The sequence below is a fragment of the Ictidomys tridecemlineatus genome, unplaced genomic scaffold, assembly GCF_052094955.1.
Source record: "Ictidomys tridecemlineatus isolate mIctTri1 unplaced genomic scaffold, mIctTri1.hap1 Scaffold_96, whole genome shotgun sequence".
Lineage (NCBI taxonomy): Eukaryota > Metazoa > Chordata > Mammalia > Rodentia > Sciuridae > Ictidomys > Ictidomys tridecemlineatus.
The window spans coordinates 1-7980 of NW_027526172.1; the positions used below are offsets into that span (position 1 = coordinate 1).

Genomic DNA, 7980 nt, shown 5'->3' on the forward strand with positions numbered 1-7980 from the left:
GTCCACGCCACTGGGGCTTGTGTTCATTGACATTCACAAGGGTTTTCGTGAAACCGCCGGCTTTGCAGGAGACTGGGCTGAGCTCCCACTTCCTGAATTGATCATTTGTCTGACTTCTCTGACATCCCACTTCCTGAATTGATCATGCATCTGACTTCCCTGACATCCACCCTCTTCCTGAAACTGATCAGCGTCCCTCTGAAGCCAGCGACCATTAGCAGGTGGTTGATGTTAGAACTCAACTCGGGGCTGATGTCTTTGGGGCTTCAAGTGAGATTCTTTTCTTTTCCTTCTTGAAAAGACATGAAGGAGAAGGGTATGGCTGGGATCCAGAACCCAGAGTGTATCTCATTATTACCACAAGAGCTTCAAAATACGGTGGCCAGTTACAATACTGGTGGTCTGGGGTGGGGTTTGGGTGGGTTTTTATAAATCCCCTGGGTTGTTCCAATGTGCAATGAAAGGTGATGACTGATCTGAGATAAAGGCTCAGGTCATTGTACTTTCTCTGTTCCCAAGCAGGGAAATAAAAGTAAAGCTGGCCATTCTTTGTCTTCTAGGACTGTCCTGAGTACGGTGGGTTCCAGTGAGCTGAGAGAAAGGAGCACTTGCCAATCCCAGAAGGCACATGGGCCATGCCAAGGGGATCCAGGCCTAGAGCTCGCTGTGTATCCATGAATACACCACAGTGAAGCTCACCACTGGGTACATCCACGAGAAATTATTTAAATAAATAAATAAAATAAACTATGGGTAAATGGCAGGAAGATCAATAGAGAGAAGGGAATAGGAATGGGAAGGAGAGACACTGGGGTCTTAATTAGAATAAGATATCTTCCATGCTTCTATGATCATATCAAAATGGATTCAACTGTCATGCAGAACTGAAAAGAACCAGCAAAATTAAAATTAAAATTAAAAAAAGGAAAGGAAAACCTTATTGAAGGGTTTTTCAGCAAATTGGCAACTTGGTCAGGTTTGCATGGTAGGAAATACCTCCTGGGAGCGTCAGAACAGAGCAGGATGAGTGTTGAAGGCCAGCAAACTGTGGAGATCCCAGCGTGAAATGATGAGACCTCAAAAATCAGGCAGGAGTCGTGGTGAATGGCTGGGACTTGGGGACCAAGAAAGTGGGGACCCTGGGTGCTGGTTCAGGACGCAGGACCTGTCTGTGCCAAGCCCAGTTGATCCGAGGACCCTTAGTTTGTTGGAGCTTTTCTCTGCAGGCCTCACCATGTTACCTCTTAATCATAATAATGATTTATATTTGTTATGTGCTTGCTCTGGGCCAGGCATGTGGTTAAGAAAGTCACATTTTATCACCAAGAAAACTGAAACTCGGAGGAGCTGAGTGACTTGCCGAACACCATACAGCTAGCAGGTAGTGGAGCTGGAAACGTGTTCCACTTCCTTCCCATTATGTTCCAGAGCCCCACCCCTGGCTAAGGCCATCTCTCTGAGCCTCAGAACCTGCTGCACCCATGGGTTACCCCTGATTTCCATCCTGGCCAGTCCTGGACAACCTGACTTTGGAATCTCAGTGTCCACGTACTAGGAGGCCCAGCTCTTGGTTACATCGGCTAGACTGACCAACCTCTTGAAAGAGTTCTGATTTCTATCCTCAGAACTAAAAACATCCTCTAGCCCCTTAAGTTTTCCACATGCCAAAAATGTGAAGTTTCATTATTTCACCACCTTTTTTCCCCCCAGAAAAATTTAGATAATAGCATTGGTAATGAGCCTAAACTTCATAGGAGTCAGCAGTCCCTACATTAGACTTTGAGTTCAAGTTCCCAGTACACAGAGAAATCGAGAAGGCGCGGAGCTCACACTTCAAGAACTTCTGTGTCGACATTGTTGGAAATACTGCCTGGAATGAAGCCCACACTAATCAGAAGTAACTTCTTAAGTGGGATCTGTCAGTTTCCAACAGCCACCATTTACTTCATAAACATTACATATTTTGTGGGCATGACTGACAGCGATTAGGCATTGGATGGCAAGCTATGTTGAGTAATTTACATAGATTATCACTCATTGTGAGATCCCCTTATCCAGAAGAGGAAACCGAGGCTCACAGAGGTTAGGAAATATGCCCAGCATCCCAAGTTGACATGCCATAGAAACTGAACTTGAAACTAGACCTGTCTCACCCAAAATTATCATGCTCATAATTATTACCTATATGGTTAGGACTTTGAGTAGAAAAAAAATTATAGACCAATTTGTATATAGTGTGAGGCAATGCAAAAATTTTCAAAGGTGAAATAAATAGATTTGAGACATATAACCTAATTGGTGGATTAATCCACTGATGTGGATTAACTGGGTGGAAACTGTAGGCAGGTAAGGTGTGGCCAGAGGAAGCAGGTAACTGTGGGCATGCTTTGGGGTTTATATTTTGTCCTTGGTGAGTGAAGCTCACTCTCTACTTCCTAGTTGCCCAGTCCTGAGATGCTTTCCTCCACCACACCCTGCTGCCCCGATGTTCTGCCTCACCTCGTTCCAAGAACTGTGGAGTTGACTGACCGTGGACTGAACCTCAGAAACCATGAGCCAAAATAAACTTTTCCTCCTCTAAATTGTTCTTCACGGTGATAAAAAACTGATTACTGTATATATTAATGTTCACTGTTTTACACATCGCATTTCCTACAGATAGCATTGTAGTAGTTGTATCTAATTCTATCCTTTCTAAAACGACAGTGCTGGAGTATTTCAAGTAGATTTGCAGTTGGCAATGGTTTCTAAGCAAAGAGGCAATGGTTAGAGAGTTGCTTCTTCTAAGATCTCTGAGCACTGGCCATGCCTCTAATTGCCGTGTGGTGCAAAGGGACACAACTCTCTGGGAACCTTGTGATCTACCAAGGGTCCACTCAGCCTTCCATCAGTGTGGGACCTGGGTAGATGTCCTCACCCAATCTTGGTTTCCTGCTCTGAAAAACTAGGCTGTCTTACAGCTCTGAGCTTCTGTGGTTCGCCCTGGCCAGTTGCTGATGATGTTTTAGTGATTTTCTAAAGGACCTCTGGCTCCATGATTTTATAGACTTATTAGTATATATATTATCTTTTTTTAAAAATATGGAATCCCACCCATGCCTTCAAGAACTTATGTTTTCCGACCTCGGCAATTAATTAGCATCAAGCTCTTATTAATAAAAGTGAAGGAATTGTCAATTCCATCAGAAGTTTCTTAAAAAAATAAATGCAAGAATCAGAACTCAGGCATTTATGACTGACCTCTGGAGAGTAGGAAATCTGGACCCGGGGCTCCTCTGGTGACTTTGAAAAGCCAGATGACTTGCATTCCCATTCCCTACTGGACTGCCACCACCTGACTTCCATTTACCAGATGGCTCTTCCAGGGCCACCTCCTGCCAACTGTGGCATTTATATGTGGCATTTATACACAATGGAGTATTACTCTGCATTAAAAAATGACAAAATCATAGAATTTAGAGGGAAATGAATGGCATTAGAGCAGATTATGCTAAGTGAAGCTAGCCAAGCCCTAAAAAACAAATGCCAAATCTCTTCTTTGATATAAGGAGAGTAACTAAGAACAGACTAGGGAAGAAGAGTACGAGAAGAAGACCAACATTAAACAAGGATGAGAGGTGGGAGGGAAAGGGAGAGAGAAGGGAAATTGCATGGAAATGGAAGGAGACCCTCAGGGTTATACAAAATTACATACAAGAGGAAGTGAGGGGAAAGGGAAAAATAATACAAGGGGGAGGAATTAATTACAGTAGAGGGGGTAGAGAGAGAAGAGGGGAGGGGAGGGGAGGGGGGATAGTAGAGGATAGGAAAGGCAGCAGAATACAACAGACTTGAGTATGTCAATATGTAAATCAATAGAAGTGTAACTGATGTGATTCTGCAATCTGTATATGGGGTCAAAATGGGAGTTCATAACCCACTTGAATCAAAGTGTGAAGTATGATGTATCAAGAACTATGTAATGTTTTGAACAACCAACAATAAAAAAAAATCAATAAATGGGATGGCATCAAACCAAAGCTTCTTCACAGCAAAGGAAACAGAATATGAAAAGAGAGAGACTATAGAAAGGGAAGTTCTCTTTGCCACCTCCACCTCAGCTAGAACATTAATCTCCAGGATATATAAAGAACTCAAAAACCTTGGACTCAATCAATAAATTGGCAAAAGAACTGAACAGAAGAAGAAATATGAGTGGTCAACAAATATATGAAAAAATGTTCAACATCTCTAGTGATTAAAACTACACCGAGATTCCTTCTCACTCTAGTTCAGAATGGCAATTATCAAGAATACAAGGAACAGGGGCTGGGGATGTGGCTCAGCTCGATCCTCAGCACCGCATACCAACAAAGATGTTGTGTCCGCTGAGAACTAAAAAATAAATATTAAAAAAATTCTCTCTCTCTCTCTCCTCTCTCACTCTCACTTAAAAAAAAAGAATACAAGGAACAATAAATGTTCGCAAGGATGTGGGGGGAAAGGTACACTTATACATTGCTGGTGGGACTGCAAATTGGTGCAACCAGTCTGGAAAGCAGTATGGAGATTCCTTAGAAAATGGAACCACCATTTGACCCAGTTATCCTGCTCCTTGGTATATATTGGACCTACAATCAGCATTCCATGATGATGTGGCCACATCAATGTTCATAGCAGCTCAATTTACAGTAGCTAAGCTATGGAACCAACTTGGGTTCCCTTCAATAACTGAATGGTTCGTTTATAGCAGCATCAACACAAACACATTGCTATGTGTTTTGCTATGATCTTGTGAAGGACACAGTAGCTCTAAGGGATAGGGATTTTTCAGCTTCATTATAAGCTTATGAAAGCCACCATTATCTATCTGGTCCATCATTGATGGAGATGTCATTAGGTGTCCTGTGACTACATAAAAATGGATCTGGTAAATCTAAGCAAATTCTCAGGTTAACATAATTATCTGGATTTTTTTTAAAAACAGTCATTCTCTGTCTTACAGTACTTCGTGTCTCTCTCTGGGGTGGACAGGATGAATACATTTTCACGAGCATTGATGTCAGGCAGAGATGGTACGGTAATGGTGGTGGTTGGAAGTTTAAGTGTGAGAAGAAGGTGTGATGGATTTTCTACACTGGGTCAACCCAGCATGCCTCCTGACCCCTTCTCCATTCTATTCTGCATTGGTGGAGAAAAGTCTCCAATTTTTACCCACGTAGAATATGACGTCAGGGTTTCCCCAATGAAAGTCAGAAGAAAAGGACCCTGTCAAACAGCTGAGATAATGTGCTTTTCAGGGGTCCTCCCACCACCAAAAAATACTGTGCATTGTGAGCAGCAACTGGATTTGTTGGTAGCAGCTGCCCTTGGCTTTGTGATGCCCACCTGAGGATCTCCTGCTTTGGTGCTCCAAGGCTGGGCTCTGGGTGGTGGTTTCTATTCCTGATCTTCTAGATGTTATGAAAACAGACTTCCTGACCTTGATTTCACCAGTCCTGCTCAACCACCGTGTCCTTCCTTGGGTCAAACCTGTTTCTGCTGGGAATCCTCAGGGTCTCCTTTTCCCTCTAAGCAAAACTTGAGCGTTAGAGCACCTCCACCCACCTCACTTCCACATCACCTGGGCCCAGTGGTGCTTGCCATCTTGGAATGGAGAGGTTTTGGAGAGTAGTCCAGCTTCTGAGAGTAAACCCATCTCCCCCTGGGCAGCCCCAAAATATGGCACCCAAAGGAATGTGGAGGAGAGCCAAAATGGGGCTGTGGTGGAGCTAGCACAGCTCATCATGATATGAGAAATGTACTTCCTTGGCCTTTGAATTGGAGGTCAGTTATGTAACCTGATTTATCCAAAGGAATGGCAGCAAGTGTTGATGCAAGAATAGGCTTAAAATGTGCTTCCATGGTTGGGATCCTTCTCTGTGTGTCTCTTATCACCCTGGGAAGAAAATCCCATTTCTCTCCAGTCTGGGCCTTAGAATGAGGCAGATGGAACAGTGATCCATAGGCATCTGGTCACCATTTTCCACTGAGATTTGGGGGGTTGTTTGTTACACAGTGAATCATGACAATAACTACCTGATACATTTGGCATATATTGTATAATAGATATGGTTCTTTGTGAAATAAAGACTTTTCAAGCGTAGCTTTAACCATGTTTTCTTCCCCTCAATCAATGCATGTATTTTAAATTCAGATTGATGTGTAGGATGAGATTGCATCCTGCCTTCAATGACGCTTTGTTCAGTCTTATTTCATAAATAGAAGTTTGTACCAATTCATCAAAATTGGCTATCATCCTAGCTGATTTCTGTATCATTTAGGGAATTAATGATAGGTCTAGAATTTATTTGGACCAAAAAAATCTACAGTTACAAGAAGAGCATAGAAGTTCTTTCTTCTTCTTCACATCATCTGAAACCTACAATTTTAGATAATTTCATAATTGTTTTCATTTTCCATTTTGCATCCCAGCAAAATTTACACATCCGAGACATGTCCTCAAGAATGAACATACTGAAAATAAAGTCACGAGCAAACTGAGAAATACACACCCATCATTCATTTGGCACCATCTCTTAAGATTTCACACTTCAGCACTAAGCAAAATTAGTATAATTCGCTGCTTAAATTGCTTACGAACATGGTAAGACAGTACAAAAGAAAGGGAATCCTCGCTTCCTACAGTATAGCTTGTCATAACAAGGCAAGTCTCCTGAGGTTTGGCGGATGGGGTGGTACTGACAGGTGTCAAACCTACTGACCCAGCACCATGGCATCTTCGCAAGAAGGCTGACCTTTTCTGAGCCCTGCAACTCTTTTTGCCCACAAGTGCCCAGACTCTATAAGGGGCAGTTATATATATACTTTTTTTTTTAGACAGGGGTAACAGGGATTGAATTCAGGGGCACTCGACCCCTGAGTCACATCCCCAGCCCTATTTTGTATTTCATTTAGAAACAGGGTCTCACTGAGTTGCTTAGCCCCTCACTGTTGCTGAGGCTGACTTTGAACTCAGGATCCTCCTGCCTCATTCAGCCTCCTGAGCCACTGGGATTACAGGTGTGCACCACCTCACCCAGCGAGGAGCAGTAATGATTCAGTAATCAAATTTCTTCACTGGCTTTTTGCTACCAAGTTGAATGTCAATGGTCAGTTATCCCATAAGTTGATTTTTTTTTAGATAAAACTCTCTTCTTTCCATGGGCATAGAAATTAGGGTAGATCATGGTTGCCATGGTTACATACTCCTTCCTTGATCTTAGATGGTGCCTCCTGGTGCTCCAAACCCTTAAACTGAGTGAGTGGGTTGAATTTTCCCAGCCAATTTCTCAGTGACTGGGTCCAGGGAGGAACAAAAGTCACCTCTAATATGGCTCCCACATGTGGTGTTATGTCACCTGGCCTCACTTGGCCCACCTTGTCACTACCCTTTTTTTTTCTTCTGGTCTTACATGGGTGCAATATAAGATGGCAAAATACACAAGACAACCTGGGTCTGAGTTCCTGCCTCAACTTTTATTAATTGAATGTCTTAGTCCATCTTGGGTTACTCTAACAAAATGCCTGAGACTACATACTTAAACGAAAAAAAAAATTAAAGAGGTTTATTTAGCTCTCAGTTCTGGAAGTCCCCAAACATGGTTCTGGCATTGGCTTCTAGTGAAGGGCTCATGGCATAAGCATCATGTAGCGGGAACCCTGGAAGAAAGGGTCATGTGGTGAGAAAGAAAACAAGAGGACAGGTCAAGACAGAAGAATTCAATTTGTAACCACCTGCTCCCCTGATAAACAATTCAGTCCCTGAAGAGTGAGCACTCACCTCCCGGGGGAAAAACATTAATCCACTTAAAGGCTCATCTCCTAACCACAGCTACACTGGCAACCAAATTTCCAGCCCAAGAACCTGTGGGAGACAAATCACATTCAAACTGCAGCATGAACAGGTTACTTAACTAATTTAGGCTTAATTATCTCATATATAAAAATGGAGACAACAAT

At 42.7% G+C, this 7980-nt stretch overlaps 1 long non-coding RNA gene across 1 annotated transcript; it reads left to right on the forward strand.

The window, feature by feature from the left end:
* Positions 1-553: 553 nt before the first annotated feature.
* LOC144374923 (uncharacterized) lies at positions 554-2582 on the forward strand. Its single transcript, XR_013434162.1, has 2 exons — positions 554-705; positions 2440-2582. It is a non-coding gene; the product is annotated as an uncharacterized LOC144374923 (long non-coding RNA).
* The last annotated feature ends 5398 nt before the right edge of the window (positions 2583-7980 follow it).